General features: G+C 40.7%; 1 pseudogene; it reads right to left on the bottom strand.

The window, feature by feature from the left end:
- Positions 1-21,036: 21,036 nt before the first annotated feature.
- LOC130027131 (G/T mismatch-specific thymine DNA glycosylase-like) lies at positions 21,037-23,582 on the bottom strand (annotated as a pseudogene).
- Positions 23,583-23,826: the final 244 nt, after the last annotated feature.

Genomic DNA, 23,826 nt, shown 5'->3' with positions numbered 1-23,826 from the left:
CTCTCCGAGAGGGGCGGAGGAATCGAACTCGGGTTGGCCATGTTGGCTGCTTGTAAGGCAAATGCCCTACTGCTGTGCTATCGCCCCTAAATGTGCAACACTTAAATGTACCTAGAAAACCTGTTTCCAAGAGTTTTAGAACAGCTAGTATTTTAGGGTCCACTTACATGCTCCCAGCAAAGAGCCTCTAAGGCTCTTGATGTACGTGTTGTCCAATCCTACCGTGCACAGCTGGAAACAAGCTACAGCCTGCAGCTGAATGAGTCTAATCATGCCTAAAAAATTGACATGGGAGAAAGGCTCTTCTGCAGTTCTTCTTCTTTCACCACCAATCTTTTTCCTATCCCTAGGCTGACTTTTCCTCTTCATAAGAAGAGCAATCCTACTTCGCATTGCTCAACAATTAAGATTGTAGAAAGAGGGACTGGAGCCATAGCACAGCGGGTAGGGCATTTACCTTGCACACTATCGACCGGGTTTGATTTCCAGCATCCCATATGGTCCCCTGAGCACCGCCAGGAGTAATTCCTGAGTGCAGAGCCAGGAGGAACCCCTGAGTATCGCCCAAAAAAAAAGAAAAAAGAAAAAAGAAAAAAATCATAAAAGATGAAAAGCCTCATTTCTTTTTATTTTTTATATTTATTTTATTTTTAAAAATTTATCATTTTTTGAGGAGCCTCATTTCTGCCTATTTTTAAGACTGCAAACATACCAATAATCTGGCAGAAGCAGCAGTTTTGGAACTAACACTGACCCCACCAGGCCAAAAGAAGAAAAGATGACAAGTTTTGTTTCGATTATAAATCTAAAAGAAAAACTGGCCCAAAAGAAGGGAGACTCATTTTTCTTTCCAAAAGTATGAGATTTTGTTAGTTTGTTTGTGTTTGCCACACCCTGCAGTCTTAGGGATTACTCAGGGATCCCTCCTGGCCGGGCCTGGGGGCCGAAATATTGGTGCTGAGGATCAGAAACAAGTCAGCCAAGGCAAGCACCTTACCCAAGGTACTATCATTCCAGCCATGAGCTCTTTCTAATTATAAAATTATGCAAACTTGGTAAAAGTTTGCATTAATTTTATAATTAGAAAAAAGGAAAACAAAAAAGGAAAAAGAAAAATAAATACAAAGCAAAATAAAATCACCTTAAATCCTTTCATCTAGAAATAACCACTGATATTATTTAGGAATTGCTGCCTTTTATAAATATTTAAAAAATTGTACCACTTGAGAATCCTATAGGCATACTATTTGGTTTTCTACTTTATTATCAATTAACATTTCTTCTCATTTCAGTAAGTATGCTGCAAAATGTTTACATTTTGATAATATCATAATGGGCTGGAGCGATAGCACAGCAGTAGGGCGTTTGCCTTGCATGCAGCCAATACAGCCGACCTGAGTTCGATTCCTCCGCCCCTCTCGGAGAGCCCGGCAAGCTACCGGGAGTATCTAGCCCGCACGGCAGAGTCTGGCAAGCTACCCGTGATGTATTCAATATGCCAAACACAGTAACAACAAAGTCTCCAATGGAGATGTTACTGGGCCCGCTAGAGCAAATCGATGAACAACAGGAGGACAGTGACAGTGACAGTGAATATCATAACACGGGAATCATTCCTTTTTAGTTTGGTTAGCATAGTAGCACCGTCGGACCTCTCCTCCTGTATTCCTTAATTCTGCTGAATCTTCCTGAGCATCTAACACTCTGGCTTCAGTGAGAATTAAGCACAGGTTGAGAAAAAGCAGGCCATCTGTAGAGGAAGTTAACGCTAGTGTAAATTAAATGGGGTGTGAAACAAGGGATACTAATCTTTTTTCAATCTGTGCTCCTTGAGAGAAATGCTCACCTGTGTGCAGAACCAACCACAGAACACACAAGATTCAGATTAATAATCAGTTCTGTGTGTCCTTTGTCGGAAAGGCAAAAGCAACCATATTTTTCAAAGAGTAAGTTTCATACTCCAAGCAATACAACAGATTTTGATCAAACTTTATAAATTCCAGGCTAATAAGCCGAAACAAAGGCAGCTGCCTTCCCTGGCATCTGTGCTATCTTCTTACCAATTAATTCTGCTCACCAATTCGGAGATATTTTGGATTCTGTGAGATCACCTGGGGCTGTTTGTGTGCTCAAACATTGCTGTGTCTGCATCATTGGACTTCTAGCTTCTCCTTTCTCCCAACATACACCCCGCCCCCCATGACTTTATTGGGATACCTGTTGTGTTTGGTGGTTCTCAGAATGCAAGATTTGATGTCCCGCATTTGATTTCAGATATGAATTTGATTAGGTGTTGGATGCCTTTTTGTTTGTAGGATAACGTTGGTTTGTCTTTTCTGCCTTGCCTTAGGGAGCTTAGGTTTATTGGGTTGCTCCCATCACAGTGCTCCCATTCCTCTGTGTTTATCTGTAACTTCTTTCTTTGTGCTCTGTTGACTTGTAAATATTGTTTCTCTCTTCTCCTTAAGTCCTTTGCATAGTTAATTCAGACCAATGTCCTTTTTGTATGGACACAAGGAGGCAGTGAATGCTATGCTTTTGTAACATGGGAGTTAATTGACTCCAGATAATAATGCCTCTGGGGTATCTGTTCTCTCATCTAAGCCTCAGTTTCCCTTACTTCCTAGCACCCCCAAAAGCAGGGTCCCAATGAGAGACTGGATGGACCCAGGACAAGTGGTGAGCTATGAGCTACCCTGGCACCAAAATGGGCCTGGCCAAAGTGCCATAATGCTTAACTATAAGTTAAGAGCTTGGTCGTGGACAAATGCTGTCATGATCCAAAAAGTAATAACTAGATTTGGACCCTGCTAAGGTTAGGAAAGATCAATCTGGCCTGAGCACTGTAGTTTGAGTCTGTGGCAAGATGTTCCCTGGAGAGTCACCCTATATATCTCTGACTGTATCCATACAAAAATAACTAATATTAAGAAGTAGAATTAAGATGTTAATTAAGATGTTAGTTAAGTTATTGGACTAAGGAGAAGAGGAACACCCTTAGGTGGTGTTTCTGCCCTTGGGCCTGATGGGCGGTCAGGAAGGGCTTTCTTAATGTTGATTTTATGTAGGGTCTACCCCCAGTGCTGAGAAGTGGGGAGTGGAGGAGTGAGGAGTGGGGGAGAGATGAGAGATGAGAGAGTTGAAGAGATGAGAGAGAGAGAGAGAGAGAGAGAGAGCAGGGCAGCAAGATGGAGCGCAGAGAGAAGAGCAGGAGAGACAGGAGGAGACGGGAATGAGGGGAGTGTGAGACTAGAATGGGAGGCTCAGAGAGACTGGGGCAGGCGCGTGGGGAGAATGGAATAACCGGCAACTGATCAATCAATCGACCGGCTTCGCCCTGGTTTCCTCCTCGTCTGCCCCAAGGCCTTGGCTGCCCCGGGTGGGGGAACAGCTGGAGACACCCTGAACCCAGGCGGTGAGGAGAAGAGCCACCGAGGCCTCCCCTAGCCGCCCCGAACATTATACACACACCCAGCTATGATCAGAGTTTATTCCTGGTTATTGTAAGGTATAATCTCTGGATGGGCTGGGGGACCCTTGGCAGTGCTGGGGAGCAAACCAGGGTCAATCATTTGCAAGACAAGCACTTTCCCTGCTATACTGTCCCCCCTGCTAGATGCCTTCCGCCCCCTGAGTGCAGCTAGGGAACAGAAGAGGGCAACTGTTCTCAGGAGCGTTAGTGGAAGGAATTCTAGCATCCCAGCTTGGCGTTCTCTGCTTCTATTATGTGTCTAGATCTGTTTGGTCACTACTTTAGCTGACACTTACATTGCACACCTAAGACCTGACTGCTTGTTTCAGGAATCTTGTTAAAGAAATTACTTAAGGTTTTTTGTCTAGAGGTTCAGAGACCGCTTCTAGGGTTTTGACAAGGGCCCTGAGCCCCTCACCCTTATATCAGTATTTTCAACATTGTATAGGTTTAATGTGTATATCTTGGACTATGCACGGCAGAGCCTGGCAAGCTACCCGTCACATATTCGACATGCCAAAAACAGTAACAATAGCAGGTCTCATTCCCCTGACCCTGAAAGACCCTCCAATACAGCACCGTTGGGAAAGACGAATAGGGAGAGGCTGCTAAAATCTCAGGGCTGGGACGAATGGAGACGTTACTGGCACCACTCGAGCAAATCGACGATTAACGGGATGACAGTGATACAGTGATCTTGGACTGTTTGCTGTGTGCATGTGTGTGTACCGATGTTAGCTCTGAGAGATGCTGTACTTTGTGATGATAAACATATAGATTTTTCAGTACTGTACCTTAATCTTTCCTCTGGTGTGTGTGTGGTGGGGGGTGGGGGTACATAGAGTTACAGTCAGTTATGGACTGTATCTGACTGTGCTCAGGGCTTACTCCTGGCTCTGTTCTCAGGGATCACTTCTGGTCAGGGGGCCTTATGCAGTGCTTGGGATTGAATCGGGATCTGCTGCATGTAAAACAAGCATCTGACCCCCTGTACTATCGCTCTAGCTAAAACACGTGTGTGAAGTGAAATAGTTTTTCATTGAAGGAAATTTACTTAGATGTGAGGGGAGAGAATGGGGAGGAAAGCCCAATCTTTCCTTTCTTTTTAACGTGTCCTCTGACTCCCTTTTACTCCCCCTCTAATTCATGTGAGTTTCTTGTGGAAGAAAAAAATCAGAGACTGAGTAGGTCACTTGGTAATGACACTTTCTAAACAAGAAACAGAATCCCGGGCTTTGATTTGTCATCTTGTAAGAGAGTAAAGGTAAAGGTAAAGGCCCTCCCGTTGTTCGTCGATTTGTTCGAGCGGGCCCAGTTCACGTTGGCATGTACTGGTAGGCTTTCCATGAGTGACCCAGTATCTCTATCAGCTGAAACTCTGGACAGATGTTGAGAAGGAGGAGGGCCAGATGGATGGAACTAAAGAAAGAACAATCTCAGGGCTGGGAGAAATAGAAACGTTACTGGCATCCACTCGAGTAAATCAATGAACAACAGAAAGACAGCGATACAGTGATGAGGGCTGCAGAGCGGGTAGGGCATTTGCCTTGCACGCCATCAACCAGGGTTTGATTCCCAGCATTCCATATGGTCCCCTGAGCACCACCGGGGGTGATTCCTGAGCACAGAGCCAGGAGTAACCCTTGTGAACTGCCAAGGGTTTGTAACCCAAAAAGAAAAAAAAAAGCATTGATGATGATGATGATAGCTGATATCCACATGCTTTTTTGATTTGTTCCTCTTCAAGAGGCTCTGCATACATTGATTAGCTACCCTCTCCAGGAATGCTGTGGCTAGAAATTTCGTTTTATCTGCACTGTTGCAGAAAAGAAAATTTGAGAGATTAAGGCCTACGGTCATAGCATCATCATCACAAGGCAGGAATTGGATTTGAATTCAGTCTTTCTGTTTCCGGAAACCATGTTCTTAACCACTGGTATTTGGTACTGAGTAAAAACCTGCTAAAATAAGTGTTCAAGTAAAGAATAGTAATTCTTAGCAACATCTAATAAATTCTAAGCACTTAGTATGGAGTGTCTTTATGTTTGTATCACAGGTACTCCACAAACAATTAGATGAGGCAAGTATATTTGCCCTGTTTTCTAATTGAAGATAACTCAAGAGTAAAGAACGTAAATGACTTGCCCACACAGGCTTCTTGGAAGTGGAGAAAACTAGAGTTTAGATACACTTTGCATCAATGCCCAAGTTTGTAACTATAGCAAAAGAAAGAGAAAATGATATCGTACTATTTCTACATTCCACACTAAAGTCAACAGACAACTCAAACATTGTCTTCATTATAAAAATCAGTCTCCCAGCCATGCCAAAATACCCTCCTTTCATCTCCAAATGCTCACTTCAGGGCATAACCTATGATTCCAATATTTTGCAAATGCTGGTTTGACATGCATTCAATTAACTTGGGCAAGCTATCAAAGGAATTAATTAGACAGCTATTTCTGTCACTTTGCCACTTGTGCAGGATGGAAATAACAGTATCTACATCATACTCATTAGTAGAACTGATAAATTCAGTAATTTTCATAATTAAATCTGTATTTTAGTCATTTATTTGTAATCCTAACAAATAATAAAGTGACTGACATGCATTTATTAAACTAATGATGAAACTGAGTAATACCGAAATGAAGGGACGATTTCTTTTTTTTTTTAATTTATTTTTTTACAGTTGTAGATTTACAATTTTTTGTGCTTGGGTTTCAATTATACAATGATCAGATACCCATCCCTCCACCAGTGCCCGTTTTTCACCACCATGGATAATATCCCTCCCACCCCCATCCCCCCATCCCCCCCCCCCCATCTCTGTGGCAGGGCAATCCCCTGTGTCCTCTCTCTCCGTTTGGGTGTTGTGGTCTGCAAAAGAGGCATTGAGTGGCAAACATGTTCAGTCCATAGTCTACTTTCGACATGCATCTCCCCTCCTGGGAGGATCCTCCAAACATCCTTTATTTGGTGCTCGAAGGGACGATTTCTAATTCCCATTCTATCCCTTACACTTCCAACATGAATGGTATTGAAAATAAACAGATTTGTGTTTGAGTTCTATCTCAACTACTCTCGAAAAAAATCTCAACTAAGTCACATTACCTCTCTGGCCTTCGAATACTTCCTCTGAAAATTAAGAGTAGCATTATCTCTGGGGTGACTTGAAATTATAAAAGGCACAAGCAGGTGTTCAGTAACTCTGTCAATGGTTTTCTTGTGCACTGCTGGGACTCATTCTCATTCTCTACCTCTCATGCTGTCTTCTCTCTACGTCTCTTCCTAGAGATCCCAAGGACAATGACTAATATTAATGATGTTTTATTACTTGTAAACGACAGCTCTTTTTAAGAATTATACGCCCTCATCCCTCACTATTACTCCTGTCCTTCTGGTGACTTTTTCGTTTGTTTGTTTCTGTGCTTCACTAAACAACATGGAAAGCAAAAGAAATGAGATTCAAATTCTCCTGTTCTACTTTTCATATCCAGTCAGACAAGTCAGAAAATGGCAACCTAAAATCCTTTGATTTTCTATTTCTTAGGGTTTATACCAGGTTATCACACAAATTATAGGCAATGCATATTTAAAAATACCTATCTTACAAGATTTTTTCTCTTTCATAAATATTTCCTACCTATACCTGCAAAAAATTGAAAGAATTTCTTTAAGTCTACCCTATAGAGGATACTGTCCATGAACCCCGGTTACTGGAGAAGCCCTATCCTGTGTTCATGCTTCTGAAAGTATTTCAGCCAAAGAAAGCAACTTCACCCAATTACAATTATACTCCCTTTCCATGAGAGCTTGAATCCCATGACTGGTCAATTAATGTCTCTAGCCCCTTGTCCTAGCTCGGGGCCATCAGAAGTCTGGAGCTCCCTTGGGGTTTGCTGAAGACTTTGCTCAAACTATTGCTAGCCATCTTTCCTCCCTTCCAAAATTTTGCATTCTCTCCCAGATATGGTTCCCAAAGAGCATTCTCAAATAAACTTTTTGCTCCTTGATCTCAGTTTCAGATTCTGCTTCCCAGGGAGCCCAATCTGTTATAGCTGCCTGCAATCAAACATTTTGGGAGTTGACTAATATGCTCTTTCACTTCATTTAGCAAACACTGTTGCATCTTTATTTTTATCTTCATAATAAGAATGTCAACAAATATTTTTTGGGTAGTATGGGGTGATATGGGGTGCTTTGGGTGCTGTGGGGTCCCGACCTGCAGGACTCCATCTATGAGGGATATCCTGGGCGAGGGAGTCCTGAATGAGAAGGAATGGACACGTCTTGGACGGGGAACCTGCAACGAGCTTTATTGTCTGCAAGGCACTTATATACCTTAAGGTGGCGCGCGGGAAACAGAATGGGCTGATCTCTGTCGTGGCTAATGGTCAGTGGCGGACAGTTAAGATAGCCGTATATGGTGGGCTATTGGTCAGTGGAGGACAGTCAAGATAGCCGTATAAGGAGTGAAGATTTACAGAGGGGCAAGACAGGTTGCATCATCCAAGGGCCGCGTGGTGGGATGCCATGTGTTTGTGAGGAACAAAGCTAAGATGAAGACCTCTGGCTCCCCACAGGGTAGTGAAAAGTTTAGCACACAGAGCATTTTTGTTTATCCTTTTCCCAATATAAAAATCTAAGAAAGTAAAAATTTCTATATTAGCTCTGAATGGCCAGCGTAGTTTATTTCTTTTAATTTTATTTTATAGGCAGTTATTTTTTAGTTTAACTTTGGTTTTGATTGGGGTGTCCACGTAGTGATATTTAGGGGTTACTTTGGGCTCATTACTCAGGGTTCTCTTCCAACAGGTGCTTGGGAGACTATTTCGTGCTGGAGATCAAGCTGGGCTTCCCTACATATGCAGAACATGAGCGCCAGCCCTTTGAGTCAGCTCCCCAGTCCCTATTAACTTAATATTTTATAATGAAATATACATAGTATATTTCCCAATCATTGTAACATTGTCCTCCCGTTGTTCATCGAGTTAGCTCGAGCGGGCACCAGTAACGTCTCCATTGTGAGACTTGTTCCTACTGTTTTTGGCATATCGCATACTCCACGGGGAGCTTGCCAGGTTCTGCCATGTGGGCAGGATACTCTCAGTAGTTTTCCGGGCTCTCCAAGAGGTATGGAGAAATCGAACTCGGGTCAGCTGTGTGCAAGGCAAATGCCCTACCTGCTGTGTTATCATCATATATTTGTATATATTTATTTATATGTTTGCAAAAGTTTATATTTCAAAAAAAAAGAAAACCTACACATTTCTTGTCAAGGGAATTATATACTTTGTGTGGTTTTGTTGTAAATGCCTGTGTATATTTTTAATTAGTTACCATGTTTCAATTTATTAATAGGCATAATGAAAATCCAGTTCTAATATTTTTGTTTTGTTGAAAAATTAAATGGAAGATAAGACAGACTAAAAAATTAAGAAAAATTTGAAAAGACTTGCAGTCTAGTCAATATTAAAACATATAGCAAGTTCTCCACATGTAAGGATAGGTAATAAAAGACTACACAGATCAGAGGACAAAATAATTATATCAGCATTAGGGATTTGTTAAATATTTATTCAAAACTGTAAAAGCATTTGATAAAGGAGGTACCACAACTGAGGAAAAAGAGAATGAATTTTTACAACTGGTCCCAAAATAATTGGTCAGCTATTTGAAACAAACCAATTTGACACAAGTCTCATTAGGTGGGTAAAAGAATTAAGTGGGGAAGAAATCTAAGTCATAAGGACTAGAAACAGGGGCAGGAGCGATAGCACTGCGGGTAGGGCATTAGCCTTGAACTCAGCCGACCCGGGTTCAATTCCTAGCATCCCATATGGTCACCCGAGTACCTCAGGAGTAATTCCTTAGTGCATGAGCCAGGAGTAATCCCTGTGTGTTGCCGGGTGTGACCCACAAAGAAAAAAAACCAGAAACAAATTCAGGTAAATATTATCTCTGTATGAGAAATAAATTTGTCACAGTCACGGTCATGGTCCTCCTGTTGTTCATTGATTTGCTCGAGCTGGCCCAGTAACGTCTCCATCATGAGACTTGTTGTTACTGTGTTTGGCATATCGAGTATGTCACGGGTAGCTTGCCAGGCTCTGCCCTGAGTCTAAAGAAAAACACTTGACACAAAACGGTTGATACAAAAATGTGAAGTTTCAGAACATAACCAAAAAGCAAACTAAAAAATTTAAATGTAGCTTAAATTATGACCTAAAATATAAAGAGTGTACAAAGTAGATTTTTAAGGCATTAGGAGAAAAGTCAATAAAGCACATGCAGTACCATTTATCAAAGAAATAAAATATCTAACAAACATGTTAAAATTTTAATAGCTTGTAACAAAAGAAATGCAAATTAAACTTAGAAACCCTTTTTCGTTATTAAATTAATGAAAGTGAGAAAAATGATTATACTCAGGAATACTGAAGATACAATATTACCATGTACTTTTAAATATTGTTAAATGTTATATGTCAGCGACTTGGCATTCTTTCAAGATTAGTCATGGAGTAGGGCCATCTATAAGCCAGATGATGTCGGTTGTGGATAGATAGAGGAATCTCTGGACTGAGAACTCTGGGGTCTCCTCAGAATGGGGTGAGAGCTGATTCTCTTCCCTGTCAGAGAGTTCAGCAAACCTCCCACACATCCAACATCCTCTAGCATATAAAAGGCTCAGTTCCAAAACCAAACTTCATCAAGCCACCAAACCACAATTGTCTCAGCTTACAGCTTCTGGAGAGCATGTTCACATATGTTGCTTTGTGACAGTTCCTTCATATTTAACAATACCAACAGCCTAGTTGGAACTCTGAATTTTTTTTTTTATTGAATCACCATGAGATACAGTTACAAACTTTCACGATTAAGTTTCAGTCATACAATGATGGGCACCCGTCCCTCCACCAGTGCACATTTTCCATCAATGTTCCCAGTATCCCTCCTGACACTTCCATCCCACCCCCTGCCTCTGTGGCAGGTACATTCCTTTTTACTCTCTCTCTCTCTACTTTGAAGCATTTGGGATTTATGGTTTGCAATACAGATACTAAGAAGCCATCATGTTTGGTCCTTAGTCTACTTTGCATCTCTCATCCCAGATGATCCCACCAACCATCATTTACTTAGTGGGCCCTTCACCATCCCAACTGCCTTTTCCCACAGCAAATGGAATTATTTACTCAATATTCATCAGATGGGGGCTTAATATCCAGGATATACAAGACACTGGCTGAAGAAAAAAAAACCCTACAATTCCATCAAAAAATGGGGAGAAGAAATGAACATAAACTTCCTCAAAAAAGAAATTCAAATGGCCAAAGGACACATGGAAATCTGAAAATTTAATGAGAAAGTTGCACAGAAGTCAAACAAGCTCAATGATCAAAACAAAACAAAACTAGCACTAACCAGCTCATTAAATGCTCAGAAAATGATTTTAGTAACAACCATTCTGAGATATAACAATTACCACAAATTGACTCTTATTGATTGATTTTTTTGACAATCAGATTTGCTATTTTGTTGAACCAAGCAATCTGAAGCAAATTTGAGCAGGCGTGGGAGGTGGGTGGGAAACTGGGGACATTGGTGGAGGGAAGGTCGTACAAGTGGTGGGATTGGTGTTGGAACACTGAATGCCTGAAACAATTGTGTTATAAACAACTTTGTAAATTACCATTTTTAAATAAATAAATATTGTTACATTTAACCCTATGGTTCTACTTCTAAAAACTGTAGCACTGTAGTACTGTCCTCCTGTTGTTCATTGATTTGCTTGAAGAGGCACCAGTAACATCTCCATTGTGAGACTTGTTGTTAAAAACTAGCTTGTGAAAATAATGGAGATGGTAAAAAGCATACATACATATGTAAAAAATAAAATCTGAGATTAATGAATGTGATGCAAGACAATTAGGGAATATTGTATAGCCATTAAAATTGTCTAAAAAGAATTGTAATTTGTAAAATAACCATAATTTAATATCACATAAAAATAAAGTTGGACTAGATTAAAAGCTCACACTCCTTAATGGTTATGCACCTAATAAGAGACCATCAATATATTTAAAACTGGGGCTGGAGCAATAGCACAACTGGTAGGGGTTTGATTTCCAGCATCCCATATGGTCCTCCGATCACCTCCAGGAGTAATTCCTGAGTGCATGTGCCAGAAGTAGCCCATGTGCATCACCGGGTGTGACCCCAAAACAAAACAAACAAACAATATATTTAAAACGACTATTAAAACCAGAAGGAAGATATTTACAAGTAGTTGGAGACTTCAGATATCACTTTTCACCCTTCGATTGATCAACCAGACTAAACCTCAATATGGAAACACTGGCTTTGAAAGAAGAAACGAAAGAAATGAGCTTAACATTTATATACAGGGTCCTTTATTTTTTTTGTAGGAGTACTGCTATTTATTCAGCCACTGATTAGCTGATTGAATTGTGCATGAACTCCACCTTACTTTTTTCCCCATTTTTTATAATTTTATTTATTGAATCACCGTGAGAGCAGTTACAAAGCTTTTGGGTCTAAGTCTCAGTCATACAATGAAACACCCATACCTTCACCAGTGCCCATTCTCCACCACCAAAAATCCCACTATACCCCCATCCCACACCCTCCCCCTGCCTGTGGGGCAGATGATTTCCACATTACTCTCTCTCTCTCTACTTTGATCACATTCACTATTTTGACACCAGACCCACCATTATTTGAGATTTTACCCCAACACTCAGATCTGCTGAAAAGGCAACAATAGACAATTTGTGTTCTATTGCTGGTTATGAATAACATATGATGTCGTGTGGCTGCAGTAGGGCCATGTGGTTTTGAAATTTCGAAATTTTAACACTTAAATCTGGAGGGGTTTCTGCCAAAAGCCACTGGGTTTAGAGATCTGCTCCTGAGTCTCTGGGATCATGGCCGTTGAGCAGCTTGATGAGGAGTCAGAGATGCCATTCGTGGGCGATGATTTGGGGCCTCGTTGGGGTGGGGAGGACAGGCTACAGGGTCCTTTAGACATTCCACAGACTGGGAGAAATTATTTGCCCACCACTCATATGATAAAGGATTAATATCCAAAATAGAAAAGCACTGATAGACCTTTACAAGAAAAAAATATCCAAGCCCATCCAAAAATAATGGGGAGAAGAGATGAACAGAAAATTCCTCAAAGAATAAATATAAATGGCCCAGAGAGAGAGAGAGAGAGAGAGAGAGAGAGAGAGAGAAGAGTGCCCGTTATAGAGCAGGTGGGGGGTCAGGGGAACTGGGGACATTGGTGACAGAAAATGTACAGTGGTGGAAGGGCAGGAGTTAGAACAGTGCATGATTGAAACCAGCCCATGAACAGTTTTGTAACTCTCTATCTCTGTTATTCAATTAAAAAAAGAGGCATTTGCAAACCAAAGCACCTAAAAGGAGAGAGAGAACAAGGGGGAATGGCCTGCCACAGAGGCAGGGTGGGATGGGGGGACGGGGGGGGGGGGCTGGTGGAGGGATACTGGGATCAGTGGTGGTGGAGAATGGGCATTGGTGGAGGGATGGGTATTTGATCATTGTATAACTGAAACCCAAGCACCAAAATTTGTAAATCTACAACTGTATCTCATGGTATTTCACTAATAAAAATCTAAATAAAAAAAGAGGCATGTTAAAAATGCTCTAGATTACTAGTCATCAGAGAAATACAAATCAAAACAATAATAAGATATAACCTCACACCGCGGATAAAAACCAGTGTCAGCATGGATACGGCATGAAGCAGCGGGGAGGCCCCTGCATTCACTGCTGGTAGGAACATCAACTAGTCCAAGTCCAACCTTTTTTGGGAAGACAATATGGACATGTTTCAAAAGACCAGGAATTGGGTTTCCATATGACCCAGTAATTCCACCCCTGGGACCCAAACGCAGAGAAAACATTTGCATTCCTGTGTTCATTGTAGCCTTCTTTTACCTTTCTTTTTTAAATTTGACTTCTTCTGAAGCCTTTTAATGAGTCATAACTTACCTTATAATAACCATTTAATATCTGTCCCTTCTAGGGTGATCTACTACAAAACTCACCATAGCAGTCCTTCTGCCTTTGTGTTTAATTTTTAAATGAAAAATATTTTTTCAATATTTTATTATAAAAACCATAAGGTGTTCAAATGAATGCTTTAAGTCTTTTAGTATTATTTATTGAAAAAGTCTCATTATCATATATAGAACATACCAACATTTATTCCTCACCTGCTGTATTTAGGAAAAACACTATTATTGGGTACTTGATAAAATTCTCAAACTTCAGTGAGTGTTATTAATTTAAAGGGCATTTTCACCTCTAAAAGAAACTTCGGTACATCTACACAATGGAATACTATGCAACTGTTAGAAAAGATGAAGTCATGAAATTTACATATAGGTAGATCAACATGGAAAATATCATGTTAAGTGAAGTGAGTCAGAAAGAGAGGGACAGACGTAGAAGAATTGCACTCATTTGTGGAATATAAAGTAACAAATGGGAGACTAACACCCAAGAATAGTAGAGATAAGTACCAGGAGGATTATTCCACAGCTTAGAAGTCTGCCTCACATGCTGAGGGAAAAGGCAGCTCAGATATAAAAAAGGGACCACCAAGTAAGGGGTGCTAGAAGGGCCTTCTCCGGATGGAAATGTGGGCTGAAAGTAGACTATATACCACACATGATGGCCACTTAAAAACCCTATTGCAAACCACAACACCCAAAAGTAGAGAGAGAGCAAAAAGGAATGCCCAGCCACAGAGGTGGGGTGGGGTGGAGGGGACGGGATGGTTGTGGTGGGAGGGATGCTGGGACCATTGGTGGTGGAAAATGGGCACTGGTGGAGGGATGGGTACTCGATCATTGTATGACTAAAATGCAAGCTCAAGTTTGCAAGTCTGTAACTGTACCTCACTGTGATTCACTAATAAAAAAAAAAATCTACTATAGAACTCCCCCACAGGTATGGAAGCAGCAGAGGGTGTGGCTTCAGAGGGGCCTGCCCAGAAAACCGACCCAGGGAACTTCAACACCCTCTCCCCCCCCCCCCCCGCCCACACACATACCTCCAGCCAAGGTGCCCCTCTCCCTTCGAGCCCCCGGGGTTAGAGGGCATCCCTGGCAAGTTTTAGGACTGCATCAGAAGTAGGACTTTAATCCTGCTCAGGCACTGAGGTGGTCAACTCCCCCACAGGTACAGCTGTGGTGGGGGGCACGGCCTCCAGGGCTGCAGGAGTGGCCGCAGTTATTTTCGCCCTTCCCAGCGCTTTGGACTCACGTCCTAATCTCCATTGCCTAATTCTCACATCCTAATCTCCATTGCCTAATTCTGAGGAGGACAGCCTGGCTGTCGCAAACACATTAAGCCAATAGTCCACTAGCCTACTCCAATCTCACCAAAATAAGGGTGAACACAAGAGACTGAACAAGCATAATATAAAAGAACACACTCTCTGAAGCTGCACCAGGAGCCTCACATAAGTCACAGAGGAGCACCAAAGAAGAAGGTAGTATTCTAGAAGGGATAAAATGTGACCACCATCGACTGAGCTAATCCAGAATCCCTTCTCACCACAAGAGGGGGACACTGATAGTGAACTGAAAGTTTCCACCTCCACGCTACCACAGCAACATGAAGAAACAGCACAGATCCACACCATGAGGAGTGGATGAAGAAAAGAGCACAGAAGCCTCAACAGGAAATACCCACAAATACAATCTCTCCGATGAAGAGTTCAGACATGAAATGCTGAGGATGCTCAATGAGCTCAAAGAAATGGTGGAACAGTCATCCAGTAAATTAAAGGAGGACATGAAAGAAACAGTGAAATGGACATTTAATAAAATACAGGAAGAAATGAGAGCGGAAATAAGAAAGCTACAAACAGAAGTGTCACTAATAAAGGTTCAGTAAATGAAATTAAAAACTCAGTGGGTGCCCTCAACAGTAGAATGACAACAGCTGAAGACAGAATCAGCAACCTTGAAGATGAGCTGCAGAAAGCATGCAGGGAATAACATATAATGGAAAAAAACCTCACAATACCACTAGGACGAATAAGAGACCTAGGGAATGAATTCAAGAGGAACAACATAAAAATCATCGGAGTACCAGAAGGACAGAGAGGCAACCCCAATGAAGCTGCAACAATCAAAGACATCATTGCCGAGAAGTTCCCACAGCTGGAGACATCCAGATCCCCAAGAAGCCTGAAGTTAAAAGAGACCCTAATAAAAAGACCCCGAGACATATCATAATCAGAATGATGAATACCACAGATAGAATCTCAATACTGCAATCAGCAAGGTCAGAGAAAGAGATCACATACAAAGGAGCACCCCTTAGATTTACAGCAGACTTTCAGAAGAAACCGTCCAAGCCCAAAGACAATGGTGGGATATAGTGAAAAAAAAATCAATAATATGAATGCCTCACCAAGAATACTCTATCTGGCTAAACTCTCACTCAAACTCGAAGGATCAGTATATATTTCTGGATAAACAACAGCTCAGGAATGTCATAGACTCAAAACCAACCTTAAAAAGAAGGACTAAATGGACTACTGTAAGACAAGACAAACCCCTACAAGCACCAAAAACCTCTACAGAAAAATGGCACAGAACCCCATGACAATAATCTCTCTTTGTGTCAATGGACTAAATGCAGCAATTAAGAGATACAGAGTGGCAAAACGGATGAAAAACAATCATTCAAGCAAACACTCCCTCAAAAAAGACTGGGTGACCATACTAGTATCTGACAACATAGATTTAAGGCTGAAAAAGATTAGAAGGGACAGTGAAGGCCATTTTTTTTAATAATTGAGGGATACATATAGCAGAAAGAAATCACACTCCTAAACATATACGAACCCAATAAGGATCCAGCAAAATACTTAAAACAACTGCTAATAGTCTTCAAGGAGAACATTGGTAGAAAAACAATAGTAGTTGGAGGCTTCAACATCGCCTTATCACCTCTGGATAGATCAACAAGATTAAAACTCAGCAAGGAAGTACTGGCTCTGAAGGAAGAATTGGAAGAGAGAGGGCTAATCAATATATACAGGGCTTTCCATCCTCAAAAAAATGAATACACATTCTTTTCCAATGCACACGGAACATTTTCCAAAATAGACCATGTGCTGGGCCACAAAACATACCCCAGTAGAATCAGGAAGGTAGAAATTGTATCATCTATCTTTTCAGACCACGATGCACTGAAGATAGAAGTTAATCATACACAGAAATGGCAAATCAGATAAAACACCTGAAAATTAAACAGTTTAATGTTGAACAACGAGTGGATCAGAGAGGAAATCAAGGAAGAAATAAAAAGATTCCTGGCAACAAATGAGAATGAAGACACGAGCTACTAGAACTTGTGGGATACAGCTAAAGCAGTGCTAAGGGGAAAATTTATAGCTCTGCAAGTATTTTTCAGGAAGGAAGGGAGGGCCCACATAAACAACTTGACTTCACAGCTCAAGATCTTAGAAAAGGACCAACAAAAGGAGCCCAAATCAGGCAGGAGGAAAGGAATAATAAAACTGAGAAAGAAATTAATGACATGGAAACCCAAGAAACAACCAAAAAGATCAATGACACCAAGAGTTGGTTCTTTGAGGAAAATAAACAAAATAGATAAACCATTAGCAAGAATCACAAAGAGAGAGAATCCTAACAAACTGAATCAAAAATGAAAAGGGGTATATCACAACAGAAACGAATGAAATTTGAAAGATCATCAACGATTACTTTGAAAGTCTGTATGCCACAAAACAAGAGAACCTAGAAGAAATGGATAAATTCCTGGATTCCTATAACCTCCCAAGATTGAACCACGAAGATTTGGAATACCTGAGTAGATCAATCACTTTCAAGGAAATAGAAACAGTAATCAAAAGTTCCAAAAAACAAAAGCCCAGGTCCAGATGGATTCATCAGCAAATTCTTTCAAATATTTATTTACTTATTTATTTGATTTTTGGGTTACATCTGGCGATGCACAGGGATTACGCCTATCTCTGCACTCAGAAATTACTTCCAGTGGTACTCAGGGGACCATATTGGATGCTGGGAATCAAACCTGGGTCGGCCACATACAAAGCAAATGCCCTATCTGCTGTGTTATTGCTTCAGCCCCTCTTCCAAACATTGAAAGAGGACTTATTACCAGTTCTTTTCAAGCTTTCCCAGGACATTGAAGAAACAGAAACACTTCCAAACTGTTTTCATGAGGCACATATCACCCTAATACCAAAAGCAAAGAGACACCACGAAAAAAATTACAGTTCTATATCCCTGATGAACATGGATGGAAAGATCCTCAACAAAATATTAGCAAATAGAATCCAACAACTCATCAAAAAGGTCAGACACCATGGCCAAGTAGGATGTATCCTGGGGATGCAAGGATGGTTTAACATTCACAAGTCAATCAACATAATCCATCATATCAATAAAAGAAAAGGTAGAAACCATATGATCATATCAATAGTTACAGAGAAAGCATTTGACAAGATTCAGCACCTGTTTATAATGAAAACTCTCAGCAAAATGCGATTTGAAGAAACTTTCTTCAATACAGTTAAAGCCAAAAGACCACGGCAAGCATTATCCTCAATGGGGAAAATCTGAAAGTCTTCCCTCTAAGATCAGGAACAAGACAAGGATGCTCATTCTCACCACTTCTATTCAATATAGTACTGGAAGAACTTGCCATAGCAGTTAGACAAGAAAAAGATATTAAGGGCATCCAGAAAGGAAAGGAAGACATCAATCTCTCACTATTTGCGGATGACATGATACTATATATTTAGAAAACCCTATAACCTCTACCAAGATGCTTCTAGAAACAATATACTTGTGTAGTAAAGTCACAGGCTATAAAATCAATACAAAAGTCCATGACTTTTCTATATGCAAATAATGAGAGAGAAGAAAGTGATATGAAAAAAGCGATCCCATTCACAATTATGCCTAAAAACATCAAGTACCTCAGAATCAGCTTAAATAAGGAGGCAAAGGACCCATACAAAGAAAGCTACCAACATTACTTAATGAAATAAAAGAGGACACGAGAAAATGGATTGGGAGAATTAACATTGTCAAAATGGCAATACTCCCTAAAGCACTATATAGATTCAATGCAATCCCTATAAGGGTACCCATGACATTCTTCAAAGAAACTGACCAAACACTCCTGAAATTCATATGGAACAACAAGCACTCACGAATAGCTAAAGCAATTCTTGGGCAAAAAATGATGGGGGGCATCACCTCCCCTAACCTCAAACAGTACTACAAAGCGGTATAATTAAAGAAGCATGGTATTGGGATAGAGACAGATCTGCAGGCCAATAGAATAGGGTTGAATATCGTTACACACACTCTCAAATATATGATCATCTAATCTTTGATAAGGGAGCAAGAAATATAAAGTGGAGCAAGGAAAATCTCCTTAACAAATGGTGCTGGCAAAACTAAACAGCTACATGCAAAAATATAAGCTGAAACCTCTACCTAACACCATACACAAAAGTCAGATCAAAATGGATTAAAGGCCTTAACACCAGACCAGAATCCATAAGTGATAATGAAGAAAAGGTAGGCAAAACCCTCCATGACCTGGAAGCTAAAGTGATCTTCAAAGTTGAAACACCACTGACCAAGTAAGTGGAAACAGAGATAAATAAATGGGACTATCTTTAAGAAGCTTCTGCACCTCAAAAGAAACAGTGACCAGAATACAAAGAGAGTCTACAGAATAGGAAAGGATATTCACCCTTCTGATAAGAGGTTGATGTCAAAGATATACAAAGCACTGGTTGAATTCCACAAGAAGAAAACATCCAACCCCGTAAAAAAAAATGGGGGTGATGAAGTGAACAGAAACTTTCTCAAAGAAGAAATCAGAAAGGCAAAAAGGCACATGAGAAAATGCTCTACATCACTAATCATCAGGGAGATACAGATCAACACAACAATGACTTATTATCTCACACCACAGAGACTAAAAAAAATTTTAAAAAATACAGTAGAAATGACATCTGCCCTTGTTTGCTTATTGCAGCACTATTTATAATAGCCAGAATCTGGAAAAAAGCCGAGTTCCGGAGAACAGATGACTGGTTAAAGAAACTTTGGTACATCTACACAATAGAATACTATGCAGCTGTTAGAAAAGTTGAAGTATGCATGTAAGTGGATCGACATGGAGGATATCATGTTAAGTGAAATGAGTCAAAGAGAAGGATAGACATAGAATGACTGCACTAATTTGTGAATATAAAGTAACAGAATGGGAGACTAACACCCAAGGATAGTAGAGAAAAGGACCAGGAGGATTGCTTCACGCTTTGGAAGCTGGCCTCACATGCTGGGGGGACAAAAGAGGGGATACAGAAGGGACCACTAAGTAAATGATGGTTGGAGGGCTCACTCAGAGGGGGAGATGTGTGCTGAAAGAAGACTATGGACCAAACATGATGGCCACTTAGTGTCGGTATTGCAAACCATAACACCCAAAATGAGAGAGAAAGAGAGTAAAAGGGAATGTACCTGCCACAGAGGTGTGTGTGTGTGGGGGGGGGGGGTAATGGCGGGGGTGGCGGGAGGCATACTGGGAACATTGGTGGTGGAGAATTGGCACTGGTAGAGGCATGCGTACTTGATCATTGTTATAACTAAAACGTAATTACCAAAGTATGTAAGTCTGTATCTATCTTATGGTGATTCATTAAAAAATTAATAATTTTTTAAAAAAGAAAATCTGCTCTAAGATTACAATAGTTATATACCAAAGCAATACTAAATTACATGCCTTACATAATTCCATAAAAAAGCTATTTTCTCCTAATTCCTGATGCAAGGCACAAAGTACTCACACAAACATCCATGTAAATAGCAGTACAGTACATGATTTCAATGACATGAATCACTTTATAGAGCTTGACCCAGATTGAAGGAAAAATAAAATCCATTACACCTATGGTCATAAAGGATACATTCGGGGCTGGAACGATAGTACAGCGGTAGGGCATTTGCCTTGCATGTGGCCGACCCGGGTTTGATTCCCAGCATCTCATATGGTCCCCCGAGCACTGACAGGAGTAATTCCTGAGCGCAGAGCCAGAAGTAACCCCTGTGCAATGCTGGGTGTGACCCAAAAAGAAAAAAAAAAGAATACATTCACAACACAACTTGGTTTCTCTTACCATAAAAAAAAAGCAGGCCCAATGAGGAAAAAAAAAAGTCCTGATTATGTAAGAAGTCATAGTATTCAGAAGTGATTAGGATTGCATGTAAATGGAATTTCTGAATATACAGAACCACATAAAATATGTGACAAAATCACAAGGTACATGTGTGGCATGTAAGATTCTCATCCTACCAGGAAAAATTATGAATTATTTTTATTAGGACATCTGTGTATATAAAACACCAGTTTGTGCAAAATTATCAAATTCCCCAGCACCTTTCAATCATCTTGAAGGCTAATGTATCAATTTCTATGTCCTATCTTTAAAGACAAGGAGGCAAAATAATCATGATTCATACTGAAAAGAAAAGAAATTTGGTTCTTACCTCATAAATATACATCTCTCATGTAAGACGCAAAAAAATTAATACAATTTAAAAATTACTCTACAAGGGGCTAGAGCAATAGCACAGCGTGTAGGGCATTTGCCTTGCATGTGGCCAGCCCGGGTTCGATTCCCAGCATCCATATGGTCCCCTGAGCACCTCCAGGAGTAATTCCTTCTGTGCATTGCAGGGTGTGACCCAAAAACCAAAAAAAAAAAAAAATTACTCTACAGTCCCTGGAATTTGCCCATCTAAATGAATAATTTCAGCCTGCACAAAGATTAATGCACATGGCGAAGAGGCCAAAGCCAGGACTTGATTCCTTACTTGGAAGAATTAGCTCATCCTTGCAGTTTCCATAACACACTCCAGCATCTCCTACCCAGCAACCGTCACACTCAACAGAGTTCTGCCTGATTATGACTATGATGCAGAGAGCTCATCACATACCATTATAATCTGCCATTCATGGATGTACTTTGTACATAAAAACCAACATTCCCTTTTGAGGCATAAAGGAATAATGGTATATGTAGAGGCCGGAGCCATAGCACAGCGGGTAGGGCGGCGTTCTCCTTATACGCGGCCAACATGGCCGACCCGAGTTCGATTCCTCCACCCCTCTCGGAGAGCCCGGCAAGCTACCGAGCGTATTCGATATGCCAGACACAGTAACAACAAAGTCTCCAATGGAGACGTTACTGGGTCCGCTCAAGCAAATCGATGATCAATGGGAGGGCCTTTACTTTACTTTACTTTACTTTACGTGTAAATTTATTACTAAGTATAAATACTCAGACAGTTGAATTTTAAAATTATAAATTAAAAGTGAGGAAATGGGTGTTGAAACATTATATAACTGAAACCCTATTGTGGACAACCTTGTAACTGTGTATCTCACTGTGATTCAATTAAAAAAATATTTTTTTAAAGTGATACCCCAAAGAAAATCTGTATTTTTACATCTGAAATAGTTTATTTTTTAAAAGCCAGAATAATGGCTAATTCAAATATGAAGTCATACATATGGGCTGGAGCGAAGCACAGGTAGGGCATTTGCCTTGCAAGCAGCCAATATGGCCGACTCGAGTTCGATTCCTCCGCCCCTCTCGGAGAGCCCGGCAAGCTACCGAGAGTATCTCGCCCGCACGGCAAAGCCTGGCAAGCTCCCCGTGACGTATTCGATATGCCAAACACAGTAACAAGTCTCATGATGGAGACGTTACTGGGCCCGCTTGAACAAATCGATGAACAATGGGAGAACAACAACGGGAGAACACCAAAAAAATCTCCCCAAAAATTCTACTCATTTCTTCCCAAACTACTTAGATTCATGATCGATCTTACTATACAAGTGTGCCATGATTACAATAACTAGAGTGAAATATGAATAGACTACGTTAATTGCAAACTGAGGACCACTTCTTAACAATTGCACTAAAACTACAATTAAGCAGAGCTGAGAAGTTTCTAAGCCTGGTTTCCTTCTTCCTGTTCCTACATTTCACAAGGATTACTTAAAGAACAGCAGGTAGGGCGTTTGCCTTGCACTCGGCCGACCCAGGTTCGATTCCTCTGCCCCTCTCCGAGAGCCAGCTACTAAGAGTATCCCGCCCGCATGGCAGAGCCTGGCAAGCTCCCCGAAGTGTATTCAATATGCCCCAAACAGTAACAAGTCTCACAATGGAGACGTTACTGGTGCCCGCTTGAGCAAATCGGTGAACAATGGGAGGACAGTACTTCAGTGCAGTGCTACTGAAAGAAGGAATCATATCTGTAAACTACTGTGTCACCGACTGCTGTTTGGAGTAGGACCGAAAGTTGATTCTCCACTGTCTACAGTTAATCCATTTGCAAGGAAGCCCACACAGAGGAATTTTCACCCTAAGCATCATCACAAGCAGCTTCATAACCCTGATCAGATTTCTCCTCCTTAAGACCAGTTTCTTTGCATCCTCTCGGGCCAACTGTAGGTCATGTGTATATTGAACCTCTTGAATATTCTGTTCAATGCCTTTCCACAGGTCTTTGAGTCCTTTAATTTAACGTACTAAGGATCCTTATCCTGGGCTCGAGGAAGCTGAGTACATCTAGAACTAAATAACGGCATCACGTAGCAGAGAGATTGCGACTTAGGACTTTATGGGATCAAAGTCCAAATTCGAAATTCTTAACCTTTACTCCCCAAACTTATTTATAAATAGCTCATAAATACATTTTTCCATTTAACACTGCTATTTATGGCTGCTATTTTTGTAATTTCTGCACTAGAATGTCCTCCTTCATGAATTATTCACTGGAAAGATCCTTGCTGCATGTGATACCTTTCCATCATATTGGTAAATCTAATATCATATTTCCTTGGTAAAGTGTGATCATCTATATGATTTAGTCGGCCTTCACTCAGCCTAACATAAACTGACAGTTCTAAAATAGTTTTCAGATTCAGGGTAATGATACCCTTTGTAAGCTGTCATGAATCAGGGTATATGCCAGTAGTGTCCATACAGAATGTCAAAATGTCACGGAGAATCTGTCAAAAGTTCAGATTCTGAAACACTGTAAATATATCTAGTTTACTTTTCACTTTAAATATGTGTTTTTAATTTTTCTCTTGATTTTCTTTTCATTTTTTTTGCAGGGATCCATACCCAGTAGTGCTCAGGGTCTACTCCTTACTGTGCTCAGAGGTCACTCCTGGTGGGGCTCAGGGGATCATTG

This window comes from Sorex fumeus, unplaced genomic scaffold, assembly GCF_029834395.1.
Source record: "Sorex fumeus unplaced genomic scaffold, SorFum_2.1 ptg000036l, whole genome shotgun sequence".
NCBI lineage: Eukaryota > Metazoa > Chordata > Mammalia > Eulipotyphla > Soricidae > Sorex > Sorex fumeus.
The sequence above is the reverse complement of the archived record's forward strand: the minus strand, read 5'-3'. Positions and strand labels throughout refer to the sequence as shown.